The 18294-nt window shown below is 42.1% G+C and overlaps 2 long non-coding RNA genes across 2 annotated transcripts; one reads left to right on the top strand and one right to left on the bottom strand.

Moving 5' to 3' along the window:
* Nucleotides 1-4572: 4572 nt before the first annotated feature.
* LOC148686877 (uncharacterized) lies at nt 4573-17867 on the bottom strand. Its single transcript, XR_015948162.1, has 4 exons — nt 17786-17867; nt 15159-15225; nt 9443-9502; nt 4573-5543 (listed from the first exon to the last, which is right to left on the bottom strand). It is a non-coding gene; the product is annotated as an uncharacterized LOC148686877 (long non-coding RNA).
* On the top strand, nt 9684-11192 carry LOC132591629 (uncharacterized). The gene is made up of 2 exons (XR_009557065.1): nt 9684-9792; nt 10936-11192. It is a non-coding gene; the product is annotated as an uncharacterized LOC132591629 (long non-coding RNA).
* Nucleotides 17868-18294: the final 427 nt, after the last annotated feature.

The raw sequence follows: 18294 nt of genomic DNA on the forward strand, positions 1-18294 counted from the left end.
TGTTAGTTTGCCAGCAGTTTCTTTTGCTGTATTGCGTCTCTCGTATCACACTTAACCATGAGCAAAGAATATACACAAGGAAAAAACTTTTAAAGATAAGAGCTGTAATTAACATCATAAGACTGTAGAAACAATCATATGCCCCAGAGATTCCCCGTCATTCTTGTCTCTCCCCCACCCCATTGCATTTTTAAAGCAGTATATTTTGTTGGCTGTTGAATGAAAATTAATATTCTGGTCCTTCATCTCGTTATCTATATGTCTGTTAAAATGGCATCTCTGGGTTGATACAAAGCACTTGTAACATAAGCAGCAGAAGACTGACAAAAATGATGATTATCTATGTGTCTTCATATATTTCTCTCAGGGGTTTCTAGTAGTTTAACCAAACTGCTAGCTGATTAATACTTTTTGTAGGCCAGATAAATCATTTTTTAAAAAAATTAAAAAATGGGATGCCTTTTTCATGTAGTTTAAACATTTGAAACTTGGAAATGAATTTTACTGAAGGCAAACAATATTAAAGGATGGAATCCTAATGCACACATAAAGGGGGGTAAATCCCTTTGAAAAGAGCAGAATTTAGAACTAAGCAAATGTGCATAGGCTTGTGGTGTTGGGCTGCAAACCTGCACACTCTGCTGGGATTAAGAGCAACACGGTGAATTTATGAGTAAATATGCTTAGGGTTATGCTGCACAAAAGGCTCTTAGATGGAGGTGGAGCAATTCTTGGTCTAGTTCTCTGGCTTTTCTAGTCAGGGACGTACCTAGTGGTTGGTTAGGTTGGCCCCTGCCAAGGGTGCAGGTCAGGGGAGAGAGTGCAAAAATTGTGCTTCTCTTTTTGCTTTGACTGGGGAATCCAGGTGCTGCTACAGGCATCACAGCAACCCTGCAGAGTCCCCTCCCCAGTCCACCAGCAGCACTGGTGGTTAGTTTGCACAATTGGGCTCCCAGTGGGGACACCACTGTTTGGCCCTCCATTCTCATGTGGTCCTGCTCCCCACCCCCCGCTCCTCCTGCTTGCCCCAAGAATGGCCTTTCAGATGATGTTGTGACTGAGAAACATCAGGCTAGGCTCTTATTTTTACCACAGCCGAGTCGCTTTTCCTTGGTTTCTTTGCCGCCTTGACCAATTTCCAACATGCACACTGCTGCATGTTTACACCAGAGAGCAACAGCCATTGACTTAAGTGGGGTTTACGTCTGAGAAAAGTGTGCACTGGAGCACAACCTCCAAGTTGGCGCATTGTCAGAAGTAATAAAAGGCAAGCAAGGTACAGTACTGTCAGAGGTTTCTGCCTCTGGCTTACCAGGTTTACCATAAGCTGCAGTCCTGTGTACCAGGTTTTCGGAGAGTAAGCACCATTGAACTTGGTGGGATTTACTTTTGACTAGACATTTATAGGATCGTGCTGTTAAACACCCAGTTTAAGAGTCATTTCTCCACCTGGTGATGGGTGTGTGTCGATACATCTCCTTGCCAGGGGTGCAAGATACCAGGGTGAGGTGCGCAGATACATCTCCGTGCCAGGGGCACAAAGGAGCCTAGGTACGCCTCTGTTTCTAGTAACCTGGGATGCTGTTTCATCTAGCTCAGCATCCTCTAAATACCAGCTAGGGTAGTGGCTCTCCAGGATTTCAGCCAGGAGCCTTTCCAAATACTACCTGGAGTTGGCAGGTTGGGGATAGAACCTTGGACTTGAACCTTATAGGAGGAAAAGCTGCTTAGGTAGGGGAATGATTTGCAGTGAGCAACCTATAGATGGAGGAATGGCTTCATCAGTCCTTCATCTCCTTCTTCTCCCCTGCTACAAATAACATCTTATTGAAGTATTGCATCTTAGCCTGGCTGGACAGCTGAGCTTGGGTTCCTGGATCTTTTCAGGTTTCCAGGATTGGGTATGAGCAAGTTGCATAGGTGACCCGTTCCAGCTCCTGGTGATATTTATTTAATTACATTTATATCACACCTTTTACTCCAAGGAGCTCAGGGCAGCATAGGTGGTTCTCTCTGCCTCCATTGTATCCTCACAACAACGTTGTAGGCTGAGAGATTGTAGCTAGCCAATGGTCACATCCTGAGCTTCGTGACTCAGTGGAGACTTGATCCATGCTCCTTGTCCAACGCTCTAATCTTCTTCTACATAAACCACTTAGAGGTTTTTGATGATTCAGTGGTATACTGTATTAGACAAAGATACGGCTACAGGGAAACACCCATGGTCTAAACAACATAGAATCTTGTGTCACCTTAAAGACTTACACATTTATTGTGGCATAAGCTTCCAAAGACTACAGTCTGCTTCATCGTTATGGCTAGGGACACTATACCCATGACTGTGAGTTGTTGGGGAATACCAGTGAAGAGTGGTGTTGTGCTCATTGTCTGCTTATGCGCTTCCCATAGGCATCTGGTTGGCCACTGTGAGAACAGGATGCTGGACTACATCATTTGATCCAATGGGGCTCTTACGTTCCTCAAAATATCTTGCATAGCTGCACTAGGGAGAGACCTCTGTGAGGGAGACACTATCACTTTAGGAGGATTGTGCTTAAATGTATTGCTTGTGTGGTGATAATAATAATAATAATAATAATAATAATAATAATAATAATAATAATAATAATAATTTATTATTTATACCCCGCCCATCTGGCTGGGTTTCCCCTTCAGTAGGAAATGATCTGGTGGCAGCAGTGACTATAATTTTTCTATTAATCCTTCATTATGTAGTTAATAAAAGTTGGTTTGCTGCATTTTGAACCCTGAGAGTTATAAGTACAACTACCTCTGGCTGAGATTTGCTGGCAGCTCAAGCAAGACAGTACTAGGCTAGACAAGCCATCATCTGACTTGGAATAAGACAGAGTTCACATGTTTCTGTGATAGGGTGGAGCTGAAACAACTTTAAGAAGTTCTGTGGCTTCTGCTGCTGCTGCATTTTCACCATCCAGGCGACAGGCTTGGAAGCCCTCCAAGTGGTTTAGGAATATGGCCTTCTGTGATTACATTCTGTTAGCCAGAATTGGTTGTGATCATTCATTTCCTGTGTTCAGCTGTTATGCAATGTTTCTGTGTTTTGATGAAGAGGTGCTGGAGGAAGTGAGCATTGTTATAGTTAGTGGGAGAAACAAAAGCTTTTGAACTTTAAATTTATGGGAATAAAAAAAAAGTACCTCCTACTGTTTTCTGGGAAAAGTAGACAGAAGAAAACCTCTCGTTCTACAGTGTTGTGCAGAACTGTCATGTGCAGTTCTTGGGAAGTAGTTGGCTATAATCTACACCAGGCATCCCCAAACTGTGGCCCTCCAGATGTTTTTGCCTACAACTCCCATGATCCCTAGCTAACAGGACCAGTGGCCGGGGAAGATGGGAATTGTAGTCCAAAACATCTGGAGGGCCGAAGTTTGGGGATGCCTGATCTACACTGTTCTTTCAGAAACTTTGGCAGCGAACTAAAGGACCAACCAACAGCATGAGGAACGAACTCTGTACCAACAAACATCATCCCCAACAGAAGACATTCTTGAGTTACATTTTGTAGTGGGGAAAACATTTCCCTCCCCTTGTAAGGAAAATAAAATGGTGTGTAGGGAAGGTGTTTCCTTCTGCTGATGCAAATGAAATCAAATATATGCTTAATGCTTACAGTGTATTTGAAATATTGATTGCCCTAGATTGCTGAAGAGTTCAGACTCATCACATAAACTACAGCTAGGTGTGATGCTAATATGCCATTGATGGCTTCACTCCATTTAGAGAAAGGATAAGAAAGCTTTCAGTAGAAGTTGTGTATCCTCTACGTTTGGGGGGCTAGACATCATACTGTTTCATAAATCTCGTTGAAATTAAATTTGGTCATACAGTTCCTATGACAATTTCTGAAGAGCAAGCATGCAATATGTAATAATGTAGTAGGGGTGAGAAACAATACGCTACTTGCAGCAGTTTTGTGCAGCCTCCAGGACCTCAACAGATAACAGAAAACCTCAACCTTCCTATTTAAAACGGTCCTTGTGGATTTAGATACCTGGCACTTGAAAATAAGATGGCAAAATAGATTACAGGCTTAGGTCATCCTCCATACTGAAATCAGTTTTATAATCTCAAAATTATGTGAGTGATTTCTTGGTGGTTTGAGCCCACCCAGAGATGGCTGTGAGCAGAATTTGTGCATTGCAGGGGGTTGGTTGGACTAGATGACCCTTGGGTCCCATCTAACTCTACAGTTCTATGATTCTGTGGCGAGAATGTTCACTTCTCCAAGTTCACTTTGAGATGTTGGTGTCATCCAGAAGGAAAGAGGATGGCAAAGATACAGGGGTTGAAATAAGGGGTGGTGGTGGTTAAAGGGCAGAAACACAGTTTTGAATGTCACCAAGGTAAAGGCTGCAGCTGAGGCCATGAGAATGAATATGAACTAAGAGATATTGTAGAGTGTGGTTGCCGCAGGGCCTCTATGAGAAATAGATTGGAGTAGAGACAGTAACAATGTAAATGGTGAGGCCATAAGCATCAAAGCAGGCCACACAATTGGAAACCTCTTGAAAAATATACCAAGGAAGATTGTCATTACCATTTCCTCTTATTTATTCATCTAATCAATTCATTTATAAATCATTTGCCACAAGGCACCCCAAAATGATTTATGATGTAACTTACATAAAACAGTTACGTAGATTTAAACAATTGCATATACTGTATTACCAACATGCAGCTAGTAAACTGAAATGTTTTCCATTTCTCGCTTATCGAGGCTGTTTCCTAGCCTTGGAAATGCCAGGTAAGAGTCGTGGCCATGCTTGGGATTACTGCCCCTGCTGGAAGATTTTTATTATCTATTTTTTTTAACAAAAAAGCAGAGTTGTCAACTCCCATTAACCAAGCCTAGTTGTGTGTCCAGCATTCTGTGCCGAACACTTTACCCTCATTTATCCCATGATGTGCAGGAAGGCAGGAGACGGGAGCAATCTCCCATTCTTGTTAACGGGAATTGTGTACCTCATTCTCTGTGCATTGTGCTGAGAATGAACGGGGAAAGACGTGTTTGGAATCAGCAAAAAGCTTCTTCTATTCAGCTGGAAGAAAGCGCTGGCTAGAGCTGGCGAGTAGAGGGAAGAATTGGAAACAATTGCTTAAAAAGAGAATTGGTTGGATTTCTCCCCAAATTTCTGCTGAGGCAATGGCAATTTGGAAGTGTTTTGCAGCCTTGCTCCCAACCTGGTTGATAACCTTTGTGTTGTGTGCAATACTGCTGCTACCAGCACTTTCACTGGTACGTCAGTTTTTCATCTGTGCTAGCTAATGACTAAAGCAGCCCGGTAACGCAGTTGCTTATTCTCCAATATAATTATTTCTGAGCACTCCTACATTTGCTGCTTATCCCAGGGGACGGGCTCTCTGCTGTGCTGCTTTGATAGAGCAGTCCTTTGCATTCTTCTACACCTTCCCTTCAGGTGTGGCAAATCAGGTTGGCAGCACCTCACTGTTTTCGAGCTCTGGTGGCATCCCACCCCTTCTTCTTGGCTGTTCTGCTGGCTCTGTAATGAAGCAGGAGGTGGCAGGTAAACACTGACTTGTACACCCCTAATGATGCTACTTTCTGCCTTGACTGAAGACCCGAGAGCATCCTAAGCATTAATGAACAAAGCCTCACCATGCCACCGAGAGCAAAAGCAATGGGGAATTAAGGCCCTGTTTACTTGAGCTGCTTGTGAGCAGTTAAGAGCAAAACCGTGTCATTGTGCAGCAAAGGCAATCAGAGAGCCACTAATACAGACTCCAGAGTGCATGCTGCTCAGCCAAAAAATATGTGAAGTGCTGCATGTTATTCCAACCGTTAAAAATTTAGAAGGAACCCAAAAAGACATCTGGTTAACTTCTTCAGTGTGGGACCTTGCTTCTCTCTCTCTCTCTCTGGTTTTTTATTTTATTTTAAACCTATTATCTTCAGGGAAACACACTGGGATAGTTACCAGCACACCCTAGACATGGATATGATAGGCAAAGCCAGCAATACCATGCCATGTCCAGATTTCAGGAAGGGACTGAAATCCAATGGGATGTGGGTTTCCTAGAGGCATCTGGGTGGCTGCCTCTGTGGAAAGGAGGGTGCGGGCAGAGGCAGTTTTAGGGTGGCACAACCAGTGCAGTCGCTCTGAGCACCGTGCTGCAGAGGGTGCCAAAACAATGGTGTAGAACAGAGCACGGAAGGCAGAGGGCGCCGAATTTTAGCACCGCTGAAATTTGAGAGCTCAGTGTCCACCACTGATGTTGAACCAGATGGACCTTTGGTCTGATCTAACGAGAACAGCTGTCATATTCTTATGCCAGTTGAATTGCAAATATTTATTGTGATTTTGTTTTTTTCGTATATCTCACAGTACCTATGGGAATGTTATCAGCATAAGATAGTTATTCTTTACCTCTTTCTTGAGAAGAATCAAGCACCAAGGGATTTGTCTCTTGGGACTAGCGTATGGAGGTATCGAATATTGTTTATAATAGTAATCACACATCACAGACAATCACTGTGCTTGCCAGAGACATAGATGCTCCTGAGGGACAATTCTATGGGTGGTTGTATCCAGAGCAGATTCCTTGCAATTAATAAACATGGCTAAGTTTGGTCCATTGATTTCAATAGGTCTGCTCTGAGTAAACCTTAGGTGACCTGAAGGGAGGTGATGACTGCCCCCTGCTCAATATTGCCTCTCTTCATGGGCTATGTTTGTTCAGTACCATGAAGCACAGCCATTAATTAGAAACATGCTGGCTTTTAAGGCCTTATTGCTGTTACCCAGCATGACATGATTTTAGTGGTTTGATTGGTAAAGCACTGGCTGGCTGACAAGCTGTCTTTAGGTCATTGGCATCATTTATCTCATTCAGTGTTTTAAGGCAATGAAGACCCAAAATATCTCTGCTTTCCCATCTCTCGTCTGCACAGCAGCTGCCAATTACCACTACACAGGTGTTCAAAGAGAATCTAAAGGATTTCAGATTTAAGTTTTGCCCAGAGGGTTTCCCCTCTCTTTCTTAAAGCAATTTGGTTTGCTAATCTCTCCAGTACAGCAATTCTAGGCCTGAGGCACGTATTTATTTTCCTTTAATAATTTCAAAATTAGGGATACCCAAAGAGGGTGGTTTTATTTACATTTTCTTTTGTCTGTCCTCTCCAACTGAATGTTTGGGCTGGGGTTCAAGTTGTATTTCTGTGCAGAAGAAATACAGGGCAAACGGGCTATCCAGCTGTAATATCTACAGCGGTCTCTTGTATTCTGGCTCTCAGTTCCTCAGGGAGTAGACCAAACAGAACCTTACATATAGGTGCTGCTTCCTGGGTTCATCCTTTAGTTGAGATTCCTGCATTGCAGGGGGTTGGACTAGATGATCCTTCATGTCCCTTCCAACTCTACTATGTTATGATTCTATGATCATGGAAAAGGCAAAAAGCAAAGCTTCCATGTAAGCAAATTAGTCTGAAACATTAATTTATCCAGGGTGCAAGCAGTAAAAAAAACCCCACCCATTTACTCTATTAGAGATGGGTGTGGATGTGGAGAAGAAATACTAAGTTTATTATTATTATTATTATTATTATTATTATTATTAAGATACTAAGTAAAAATTAGATTGCAGGATGGTATGTTTTAGCCATATTTTAAATGTGGCACAGGCATTCCCCTCTCCCTCTCCCGCTGAGAGGAGCAGATTTCTAATATGTATGCATTACCTCTCATTAGGAAATGAGCATATTTAATTCTGGGTAGTTCTTTGAACTGAATGATGGCAAAAGGAGGGATGTTTTTCACTTTGAAGAGTTGCCATGATTTCAAGGCAACACACTCCTGATCACCTTTAGAGTTAATCTCAATCTGACATGAGCAAAGGTGGGATGCTTGATAGTTGGAAAGAGCAGCCAGAGTTGAGAGCAGAGCTTGGCAGTGATGTGAGCCAGAGGGAAAAGCGGCAAGCTGGAGAGTGTGGGAGCCATGTTTGATTTCTGTTTGAATCCAAGATTCTACCGTAGCTATGGGGAAAATAAGGCCATTTTGGGGTGTTAATGCTGCAAACTCCTCCATCGTAGGCTCAGGTTGTACATGTAAACCATATATCATAAAGACACCGCAATCTCTTCTGTGCCTCATTTTCAAAGGAAACACAAACCCTGGGTAAGCGCCTGGAACCCCTGGAATCTTGCACTGTTCAGAGACTGGGGTGGCGCACAACTATACCATCTCATTGCCAGTACAGAAATATGATTCAGCTGCCAGTCCAGTTGGCTTTTGTACATAGAGTGGTGGTGGTGGGGTGCCATTTTATCCTCAGGCAGCAATATGTCTTGAGCTGGCCCTGATGCCGCAGACGCAGCCGCCAATGTGGCTGTATGCCTTGGAATTCCTGGCTGTCCCCACTGGGTAGAATTCAATGCAATGCTAAGTGGGGTTTGCATGCAGGGAAGGAGGTCTGTTCACACAAGGAGACTCCCTCCCATCATGTGCACTCGCTGAACCTGTCCATGGGTTCCCCCATCCCTTGAGAGCATATTTAAGGGCCACAGGAGGGGGAAGACGAAAAAGTTCTGTTGTGCGAGTGGACCCTTTCCGTATTCCAAACCACCATTTTGGATCCCACCCACCAGGGAGGAAAGAGGAATATGGAGTCTGCTATAGGCCCTTGTGCATGTGCAAAGTTATCTTTCAATGGTAAAATAGGGTCTTGTGATGAAGAAAATTGTACCTGAACCTAATATTAAGAGTAATGATGCTATTTTTCCTATAATCAGGATAAAGGTATGGAGAGGTGTTCATGTATCTGTGACATATGTTCCAAGAGCTACATTGGTGAGACTGAGATGGGGCTGCTTCACCCATTCCTGTTGTGTCCCGTCGCTCCTTTACACAGTCAGATCTGAGTCTGATGTGCAGTTGTTCTGATGGGCATGTTCTCTTCTTCCAGTGGCCAGTAAAGACATAATGGACCCTGACCCACACATTAAACTCTCTCCCAATAAGCAGTGGCCAGAAATTAAAGTGCACCATGGGTGCCAACTTGGAATAAAATATGGGGGGAGGTAAGCCCCACCCCACATAATTGATCACATGATGCATCCCATTTAAATGGCAATGTCCATTAACTGTGGAGTGTGTGGGCCCCTCAAATATTTTACGGGGGGGGGGGGCTGAAAGGACCTCAACCCCTAGGCGTTGGCATACTACCACTGAGTAGAAGTCTGAGTTTGGGTAACTAATTCAGATATATACTATTTTTTTATACATCTTGAATGGGTTACCCAATTTTTATCCAGTTTACCCTGATTCCTAAAAAGCAGGGAGGCTATGCTAATGATGTTCTGGATTTATGCAGAACACACCAATAGCAGTTCCAGGAATAAATTGTAGTTATCTGCTTCTGATAAAAATACAAATGTGCTAACCTGAGGTTGTGCCTTGAACTGTAACTCCACTTTCTATTCCTCAGAATTTCACCAAAGCCACTGCAACAACAAAACAGTAGTTTAATCAGTGATTGCTAAAGAAAACAATGTGTCACATCCTGAGAATGTAGGCATCAAGCTGCCAAATCCCTGTAGGTGGGCAGCCAGCAGTGCAAGTAGGAGAATGGAGTATTGATATCTGGGGAGGAGGGTGAGTCACAGTGTTTTCTAGAAACAGGAAGTCAGGAATCACTCCTCCTCAGTCCTGCCCCCAAGCCTTTTCGGCTACAAAGCTCACTGGGGGCTAATTTGTTTCACTGGTCCCAGTCTCTCAGGAGCCGTTGTAAAAGGTAGGAGGTATTTGTTACTACCTTTAGGCTCCTCAGCAGTTTATAAGTGGAGTTTACCTGTATCCTTAAACCTGCCTGCTTTGTTTGCATTTGTTACTCCCTTTTCATTGCTCTACTCCAGGCTTCCTCAACCTCAGCCCTCCAGATGTTCTGAGACTACAATTCCCATCACCCCTGACCACTGTTCCTGCTAGCTAGGGATCATAGGAGTTGTACGCCAAAAATATCTGGAGGGTCGAGGTTGAGGAAGCCTGCTCTACTCTGTCCCATCCTTTCCATTGGTCTCTCCAGCGCCTGATCTGGCAATGCCCCTTGTATCCCTGTAAGCTCCTAAAACAATAGCTGGTCAAAGGAAACTCTTCCATCTGAAACATTTGTTGGCCAGATTTGTTGGGGTGGAGGAGGATTGTGCATGTTTGGTCTCTAGGAATTGTCTGTCACATCAGTTTGATGCAAATGCATCATTCTGGACAGATGATATCTTTATCATTGTATTCCAGTAATTTTATTCACATTCTCATGGTGATTTTTTTGGGTAGGACTAAAATTGGTTTTTTAAAATTCTATACACATATTTAAACAGTGTTTTATAAATATTTTTGGTGTTTCCCAATGGTATAGTGCCAAGTGGTTTTTAGAAAGCATTGCTAATATAGACGCATTGGCAGTACCAAATTTGTAATGTGTTTGAAAGTAAAATTGTCATTGTCTGACTCTAAACAATCAGATAGGACCTACTGTAGCCACTAAAACTGTGTTTTACCTTGGGTCCACTACATAAAAACATAGATGAACAAAAAGCCCAACAACTAGCACTTGTAATGACAGTATATATTTGATAATCCTTACCATTCTACATTGCTATCTTCCACCACTACCATGATTCCTGGGGAGTTTCCTCAAGCCCTTGGGCCACTGTACACTTTCTGAGCAGCAAGAAAATCTAGCAAATTGCGTCCTTTGGCACCAGGGAAAAAACATTTCCCTTTAACCTTCTATGTCATTTTAAATGTGTTTGTGGGAGAGGGGTGTTATTGGTTTTATTTTTGTTTTTATTATGTATTTTGTATTCTCATTTTGTATTTTTATATTGTGAACCGCCATGTGATATTAATCAATAAATCCTTCTATTTCTTTCAGCAGTGCTGTGCCCATTTTGGGTCTGGGGAGTCACTGTCTTGCCTCCTGCTACAAAAGCAAGCAAGCAGAGGCTCTTACCTGTAAGAAAGAAAGAGATCTTTACTCATGCAATGAACTGTACAGGCTCAGCAGCAGACAGAGTGCTCAGGGGTCATGATTTAGGACTTCAGGAGCAGGGCAAGAAGTTTGGAACTGGACAGAATCAATGCAGATGTCCCAACAAGTTTCCATGCTGCATCTGCCAAGCTTTTAAAGATGAGGTATGGCATGTTCACTTGTGAGACTTGCTTGCTTTGCGGGAATGTTGGGATGGCATATGCGTGCTTCATCAGGGTTGGTGAATGTGTTGATCAGAGCAGACCAGCTGAGATCAATGGCATCAAGTTAGGCATTACTAACTCAATGAATGAGTATTTGGTGACCTAAAGGTATATTGACTGGGAGCCACTGATAGCTTTATCCTCTGTGAATTTGTTCAATGTTAACTATATTTTGTGTGACAAAGTCCTTCCCTTTGTCTGTCTTGAACCTTCTGCTAATCAATTTCATTGTACAATTCAAAGTTTTGGTATAATGAGAAAGGAAGTAAGGAAGGCTCTCCATCTACTTTCTCTACATTATACATAATTTAACTTCTGTCATATCCCACTTACTCACTTTTTTCTAAGCTAAAAATCCCCAATTGTTGTAGTTTATTCTCATGGGCAAAGGATACAGCTCCCTTTGTCTTTTACTGACCATTTTCCAACTCTAAATATTCTTTTCAAGGTGAGTTACCAAAACTGTACATGGTACTCCAAGCATGCCGACACCATAGATTTGTGCTGAGAGTGTTATGATTCTGGCAATTTATTTTCAGTTTTTCTCCAAGTAATCTCTGGCATAGAACTGGTCTTTTCTTTATATAACTGCTGCACAATGAGTTGACATTTTTCATTCAGCTGTCCACTATGACACAAATATCTCTCTTCTAGTTTGTAAACACCAGTTCAGCTCCCTGGTATGCAGACTGTTTTTAGCTGCTGCTGCTGCTGCTGCTGCTTCTTCCTTCTTCTTCTTCTTCTTCTTCTTCTTCTTCTTCTTCTTCTTCTTCTTCTTCTTCTTCTTCTTCTTCTTCTTCTTCTGATCAACCATTTCCTGTGTCTTTAATAAATTTTGGCTTGATGTCATCAGGAGGTGGTAATTTGTTAATGTCCTAGGATTTAATATTTTGTTCTGTCTATTTGCTTCAGTTCTTCAGACTTCCTTCCTGAGAAAGTCTGTTCAGGCACAGGTATCTGACCTACTTCTTCCACAGTGAAGGCAGACGCAAATAATTAATTCAGCTTCTCTGCAATCTTCCTATTGTCCTTCAGCATACATTTCTCTCCCTCCCTTGTCAGTTAGTAATCCTGGTTCCTGTGCTTCCTGCCTCTGCAGTAGGGAGATAGAGACTGCAGGGTGTCGGAGTCTGCATGTCCTTTTCAGGACAAGTGCTCAATCAGGGACTGTGGGCCTTGGAAAGGAACTGGGCCGAGTGGATTGGCTTACCACCTGTTCCTTATTTAAAGGAATGCTTCCTTATTCAATAATACAAAAAATTAAAAATTGGATAAGGAAACCTTCCCTGAAATGAGCAACAAGGCCTGGCCCAGCCTACTGAGTTACTATGTGCACATTTTTGATATTAATTTTTTGTATCTTTATTTTATATCGTCTTATGATTTATGTGGAAATCGTTTAATTTGGTTGTGTACTTTTTGATGTTTTATTTGTTGTTTATGACTACTTCTGCTATGGAAAGGTGGCACACAAATAACATTATGTAAGTATGTAAGACATCAAAGTTACCATTCCAAGTTGACTGTGTTACCCAGGCCTCAAAGCCCTCTTCAATAGGCAAACAGAGATGTTTAGTGCAACATAGGCTCCTGGGATTGGCAGGCTGCATGCAACTATTGGAATGGTCAGGTCTGGTATAAAGAGTAGTACCTTGGTCTGCCTTGCCCTGGTCAATAGACCAGGTTCCTGAAATAAAGCTTCCAGTTCAAATAATTTAGGGACCCAACGCAACATCCATGTCCAAATTTGGGTAACGTTGCCATTAGCCCTAAGCCCTTAGCCCTGGCATGCTTGCCTCTTCCTCCTTCATGAAGATGTTTGCTCTTACATTTTCCCATATTTGGGGAATATGTGTTGACCACAGACAGAGTCTTGAAAATACCATGAAATTGTTCCCAAATTCACTTGATTTGCAAGACCTCCTCTGTGGCAGAGGCTTCTCACAAACTAATGTCCATGTGGCTTAAGCCAAACCGCACAGAAATTGTTCTGAGGATGCTGAGCCTCACTTATTTTCAACCACATGTATATTGTAACATGGAAACATTCTCCATGGCTTTGAAATCTTCCACATCTTGTTAAATTGTCTCTGCAAAAGGTCCTGTGGTTTTGACAAGCTTTTGAATGTGAATTTGCTGGTGACTATATATCAGGCTAGGCAGAAAGGAATTCTTGACTGAAGGCTTAGAGATGAGGAGCCTTAATATGTCTGGAGTACCTGCTCAATAGGGGTCAGCACAGACCACTACATGAAAAGCATCTCTGCTTGAGCCATGTGCCCTCCCCACCAAGGAAGGATGGCTGGTTTCCTGTGTAGGCACATTACAGGGGTTCCACTCCCCCAACCCCCAACCCCATGTAATGTGGGGGTGGCCAATCAGACACATAAAACAGTTTGACACTGGGAGAGATAAAATGCACAATGGCAACTGATGCCAAACCAGATTATAAACTATTGAGTAAAAAAGAAAAAAAGAGCATTTGAATGATACTCTGTCATCTTAAAACACACACATAAAACTGCATTTTCCTTTTGAGAACTATAATTTTATGAATGAAGAAGCAGAGCAGTCAGATTCCTAGCCAGCTTAAATATACATCTGGAATACATATTCTTGTTTCCATTAGAAGCAATAGCTCTTGGACACTCAAAGGATGCTAAATATACCATCCTTCTGTATACAGACAGATGAAGGCAATGCCATAATGTGATCCTTCGCCCCTCTAAGATATGGTTTTTCAGGATCAACAACCCAAACAGGGGCATCATTGCTCAGGCTGCCCCCCCCAATCCCTTGCCCCTTCCTTTTCCCAAAAACTTTGCTTACAGAGCAGCTGGGCATGATGCAATGTGAAGTGCAAGCGAAACCCCAAACACTGACCATCTTTCTTTGTTCAGAGGACACAATGTCTGCCTATAAATACAGTTTTTATATTCTATACTGTGAGGGACATACATTATATTTTATACAGACATTTACATATTTTATTTATTTCAAATATGCTTAGCCCACACTTCATCAGATGATCTGAGGGCCAGTAACAGCCACAAAAACCTAACAGTATTAACAAACTTCTATTTGTTCTGTTTATTGCTTCTATGACAGTAATAAAATACTTAAAACCACCAATTTCTACGTACCAATAGAATGGGCAAAACATGTTACAGTATAAGGCTGATGGAAGCTACCTAAATTCAAGCAGTTCAAGCAAGAGGAAACAAGTGCAGTTTTCAATTGGTGTCAAAAGATACAGAAGGTTTGTAACCAAGGTTGTTTAAAATAGAAAAACTGTATACACCCAAGAACTACAGGTTTTTAAAATATATATCTTCGATGATTCTGTATCATTATTTATTTTCATGTTCTGTATTTTATTTTATTTTTGCATATAAATAAAAAACCCTTCCTAAAAAGAGGAAAGGAACGGAGCGTTGGCACCAGCAGCAGCTTCAAAGGGAAGGAGATTCCCACAGAGAAGGGCCTTTCCCACATAGCCACATCATATACTTCACCCAACACCAGCACACTCAAAACAGCTATATAAATCAGCATTTGCAAATCTATGTCATAGCCCTGTGCCCTGGGTCTTTTGAGCTTCTGGCAATGCCCCTGCACCCAAGTGGCAGCCCATCTCACTCTCAAATGTTTGAAATTATTTCCCTTGACCAATTGGTCTCACCCATGGGAGCTCTGGAATAGCCCTAGGGCAGGGGTAGCCAATGTGATGCCCCCCAGAGGTTTTTGTACACTACAACTCCCATCAGCCCTTGCCAGTATTGCCAATTGCAAGGAATGATGTGAATTGTAGTCCAGCAACAGCTAGAGGCCACCATTTCGGCCCACCCTGGCTGGGGACCATTCAAATTGATTAATTAATCAATACAATTTTCTTCCATGCTTTACCTCAGTCCTGTCCGCACATAACATTTTCAACCCTTCTTCTTTTAAAAGTCTTCCTTCTTTTCAATATCTGGCAAACAAACAAACAAAAAGATATTTATCTTACATTCTCCATCAGCTCTATATTTTAGTAAGTGTGAGGGATTGTATTGAAGCCACAACAATCATATCAGAAGACACAAATAGCTCAACATCACCTCCCCCCCAAAAAACCGCCATCACCAAAGAAAGTGGATCAGTGTCATTCTGAAAGTCGGCAGCATTTGAGGAAATAATTTTCACCTTACTTTGTAGCACATGGAACAATTTTATGAAGCCTCACAAACTCTGAGTGGGCTGTACCATTTCCGAGCAGAGTCAGCTGCCTTCTACTGAGTGAGAAGAGGGAGCGGGTAGCGCTGTGGTGTAAACCACTGAGCTTGCCGATTGGAATGTCGGCAGTTCAAATCTGCAGGATGGAGTGAGCTCCCGTTGCTCTGTCCCAGCTCCTGCCAACCTAGAAGTTCGAAAGCACACCAGTGCAAGTAGATAAATAGGTACCGCTGTGGCGGAAAAGCAAACAGCGTTTCATTGCGCTCTGGCTTCCGTCACAGTATTCCGTTGCACCAAAAGTGGCTTAGTTATGCTGGCCACATGACCCGGAAAGCTGTGTATGGACAAACACCGGCTCCCTCGGCCTGAAGCGAGATTAGCGCCGCAACCCCATAGTCGCTTTTGACTAGACTTAACCATCTGGGGGTCCTTTACTGTTACCTTTACTGAGTGAGACCATTAATGTCTATGTCTGCTTTGAGTAGCACTATTACTGGATACAACCCATAATTTGGGATGAACATTAGAACTATGTTTTGTCATCACTAATTGAAACAAAAACTAATAGACAAACCCTTCAGAGCACAGAATTAAGGCTAACCATTGTAATATCAGCAAGAGACTATAAGTGCAATAGAACTTTGAATATGTTCAATATATCAAGCACCATTGTCTCTAGATACTCGCTTGTTGTAACACTGAATAATAATGATTTTTTTGGTCATGTAAACTTTTACCTCTTGAGCATAAAGCTGAGTCATCACACAGACCATTAGCTTTATCTGCAGTAAAATGTACAGTCTAGTGGGAGCCCCCAGGCCCATATGGTTTCACATCTGAATTGTTTTAAGCCATTTAAGTAACAACTTTAAACAACCTTCCTTTCCCCATATGTTGAGGAGTGTTCCTATTCCCTTGTACAAAGCAACTCCTGCCAGCCTTTGAAGAGCATGAATCTGTCTTTGATCTGCATGGAAAGAAGTGGCCCAGTCTTATGGTGGCAATACAGCTCTGTTTCTTTCACAAGTACCTCATCCAGAGAACATTATTTATGGTTGCCAAACATTACTGATCTTCATCAGGCCAGATTAACTTGAATTTATGCTATGTATTTCCATTCAGACACTAAAGGAGCTTAAAAGGGCTTATTCTTATCAGGCCTTCTTGCAACAGAGCTAAGAATGTGGGGAAACTTAATATTTGTGATGCAAATTAAAATAGTCGGGCAGGAAGAAGAAACCATTGCTGCTGATCCCCAGATTTTACCATAGCTATGAAAGTCTCTTCTAGCTATTACTAAGCACATTTAGATGGGCTGTTGCTTTTTATGGATTCACTTGGTAGAACAGAGTACAGTACAGGAGAACTCTAGATTTAATTGACCAAATGCTTCTCTTCATAGTTCTTAAATAACCTCAAAGAGACAAACTACACATTATGCAGGAGATTCATGATTTAGTACTTCTTCACCTGAAGGGCCCAGACATTTTTTTGCAATTATGCTACCCACATTTTTCTACAACTTAATACAGGTATAGCAGAAAACTATAAGCACTGTACATGAAAGCAATAAAAACACATCTTCTACATTCAACAAAGGAGTCCTAAGAGCTAGATTAAAACAAAATGCAATTGTCTATCACAAATAAACTTCAGCAATGTACAAAACAAAACAAAATAGTGTGGGCTTCACCTAACAGTCCTGTCAGCAGAAGCACTGTACAAGGACTCCACTTGCACAAAGAGGCTTTCGCCCCCCCCCTCAACTGTCCCCATTCCCTGAAATTGTCTTGGGGAGTCAGGGGAACCCCCAAAATAGCATGCTTTGGGGGATTGTTCCATTTGGCAAGCTGAAATGTTTGCGCAGATGGAACAACTGGAAGAGTGTGATGTTAAATTCCCCCCTAAGAGTCAGAGTGCAGGAAAGCATGTAGATTCTTAATAAATATCTAAATGTCATTACTGTCTTGGCCTCACAAATTACCAAAGGAAAAGGACATCAGAAGGACAGTGCTATCACTGAGAAGGTATGCTTCCATGTTGTCACCAAGTGATAATGCACTGACCATGGTATAATCAGCAGAATCTCCTTGGAAGCATAGCTGCCAAGTTATCCCTTTTTTAAAGGGATTTTCCCTTATGCTGAATAGGCTTCCTCACGAGAAAAGGGAAAACTTGGCAGCTATGCTTGGAAGATTTTAAAAATCTGTTCAGTTTGTCTCAGAGGAGGCTCAATGCCCTTCAGAATTGTGAGAGGGGGGGGATACAATATAGAGATATCAAAATGAAAAGATTTATTCAATCACATTTTAGATTACCTGAGATTCCTTTTACCTGAGGCTCCAAGAAATCAACATTCTGATCCACAGGAATGAGAGATAGTAGAGGAAGACCTGAAGTTAATAAAATATGCCTTAGCTGTAGAGCCATGATTAGTAACAGAGTGACTTTTGCTTTCCATGAAGAAAGTTCCTTACATGTGAGCTTCTTTGAAGATTAAAAATGTTCTCAGTACTGACCCAGCAACCTATATATATCTTCTCTTATGCGTGCTACTTGTCTTCTGACCTACTGACCTGCATACATTTTTGAATACAACTCCTATCATCTTTTATCATTGGCCATGCTGGCTGGAGCTGATGGGAGTTCTAATCCAAAAACATTTGGTGGGCAACAGGTTGGGGAAGGAACAATGCTGTAAAAAGGGGTGGGGAAGCTGTGGCCCTCCAGCTGTTGTTGGCCCATCAGCCCCACTCTGCATGGGAGCTGTAGTTCAGCAACATTTGGAGGACTTAAAAAACCCATGCCAGCATACATGGGCACCATA

Source organism: Zootoca vivipara, chromosome 2 (assembly GCF_965207765.1).
Source record: "Zootoca vivipara chromosome 2, rZooViv2.hap1.1, whole genome shotgun sequence".
Classification (NCBI taxonomy): domain Eukaryota; kingdom Metazoa; phylum Chordata; class Lepidosauria; order Squamata; family Lacertidae; genus Zootoca; species Zootoca vivipara.